Below are 2500 nucleotides of genomic sequence, written 5' to 3'. Positions count from 1 at the left end.
TTTGAAGCCCCACGAAGACGAAATTTGTTTCGGTCGCGGAACGGCTTTCTTTAAGTTATTCCGCCAAAAGATAACACTAAATACATCGGAAAGGATAAATAAAAGGATTTTGGTTCAATGGATGGAATTTCAAGCCTTGAAATCGCTGAAAAGGTAAGATTGTTTTCTTATCGATGTTTTCGCTTGGCTTCGCCTCGCCTCGTGATGTTGTTATAGCACAGAATTGCGTTTTCCCTCAAAATATTGGCTTGTTTTCGCTCCGAATCTTACATATTTACCTTGATTACATGTCCAGCGAATTATTTTATCCTCTGGGATGAATTTTCCGTCGAAAAATCGGTAATTTGGGTACCCTGGGTGCCACAGTTTTTTTTCTCGTTGAGGGCGACAGACTATTGACTATTCTCTGCGTATATTATATTCGAAACAATGCAAAATCTGAGGAACTTCATTAGTTTCTCACCATCCAATCCACGTGCGTATTGTTTCAAGTAGGACGTGGTTTTCCCTTTGAGCATTCAGGCTTCAGGATTTGCATCAAACAATGTTATCACCTTCTTAGTGGTCGGTTTAACCCTTTCATACAATTTCAGAAGAACATCTGAGGTGTCAAATTCTTTCTGAGGCGCAGCAATGGTGTACTCCAGCTGTCGATGATGTATCTCTAAAACGATATCTTTGACTTGTTCCGCGAGTCTATCAACAGGTCATTGGCTATGACGCCTTCACCGAAGAGACTGGCTATCATAAAGGCTTTGTTTAATTTGACAGGGTAGAATTTAACTTGCTTGTAACGTTTGGCAATTATTGTTTATATCGCCTCCCATTCTGAAACTTGGAGGTAGTGTCATATGACGGGAACTCTTTCCTCTTCCCCATGCGTACAACAATCATAGAAGGCACTCCAAAATGAAGAAAGAGAGTCAAGGAAAACACCATTGTTATCCAAACCGTCCTCTTCTTTCCCATATTAGGCATTAATCATTAATTCGTTGATTGGGATATCCGTAAGGGCTTTTATCTTTAAACAGATTAATCATATCCTCCAAAACGTGAACTCTCCTTATCTTCACAACCCTGCAATGGAACCAGATAACAGCAACATACATTAAATTGCCACAAACTGTGTTTATTAGATTCTTATAAAGGTGTATGCTGTAAGTGGTTCAGTTACAAGTAGGAGTCAGATGAGTATCAGAAGCCATTATTGAGCAACTTGTAAATTTATTTTCTATTAATAATTTTAATAATGCTCTTATGCATGAATGAGTTGGCTCATTGTTCATAAATTGCCAAAACAAAAAACATGAATGAACCCCTCAAAGTCATCACAAATTTAACGCAGGAGAAAATACAAACCTACCTGCGAGTTGTTTGCTCTGATTCTAAGCCGCGGCTTATTTCCGTTTGCTCGTTTGAATCATTTCTGGGGAGTGAAACATCCGCAACCGCGGGCCTAGAGAAGTCATCTTCGATGAGCACAACGTCATCACTGTTGCTGGGATTGGAAGTAACTCCATTGTGGTTTACAGGTTCGTTATTGTTCTCGGCCATCTCCTGATCCTGTGGGTCTCAGTCATCAGTCTGTAAAGAAATCATCTCGGCAATTTTATTTTAAACGACTCCTTGTAAACCGTTAGTGCTCTAATAATTCAAGCGAATGACGAAAACTTAAAGAAAATATTTGAACAAAACTAATACAGTAAGGGTGTGACTAAAAATTGAACTGAAATCCATTCCCGAGCAATGCGGACGTCTGGATTCAAAATAACTCGTTAGAACAACACGTGGTCAATGTTACTTGCAAAAACTCACAAAATGAGTTCTTGTTGGTATTTCCGACGAAGGTTAGTCGTTGTTCGTAGATGTAACAAAGCCAAGGAACAATTCTGACTGATTTAATCGTCGACGGTGTTAATCTACGATGAAATACGTCACGATTGTTCCACCTTTCCTTAAATCTGCACCTTATGAACAATGATTACCCTTCGTGGGAACTACACAAGAGGAGTGAAAAACAACAGACGAGCCTCGGTGTGCAAAATAGGTCAGGATTACTCCAAGCACTTTTTTGATACAAAAGAGGACGAAGAAACGCAAAAACAAACGAACGCTGAGCAAAGCAATAAAAACGCGAAACGCGAAAGGGCTTCCTTGGGGTACTGCGCCGGTAGGCCAAGGTTAAAGTGGTACTGCGACCAAAAAAACAATTCTTTTTTTTTCTTTGGATTTCAAAACTATGTTAACTAAACACTAACTGACCAAAGTCTTAAGTTCTGATTTTAAAAAGACACGTATTTATTTTAACTGGAATTTTCTTTCTTATTAGTCCGCCATTACTAACTTTAAAATCTTGAGGGAGCTGGGTCGAGGAGAAAATGACGTCAAAGACTCTCTAGTTTAAGTTTGCAATGCGTGTTTACGCGGCCGAATTAATATGCAGCCCGGGAGTTTCGGGAGTTCAGACGTTTAAACCCGTGTTTTGCTTATATAATAAATT

Source organism: Montipora foliosa, chromosome 7 (assembly GCF_036669935.1).
Source record: "Montipora foliosa isolate CH-2021 chromosome 7, ASM3666993v2, whole genome shotgun sequence".
Classification (NCBI taxonomy): domain Eukaryota; kingdom Metazoa; phylum Cnidaria; class Anthozoa; order Scleractinia; family Acroporidae; genus Montipora; species Montipora foliosa.
Note: the sequence above shows the minus strand (reverse complement) of the source record.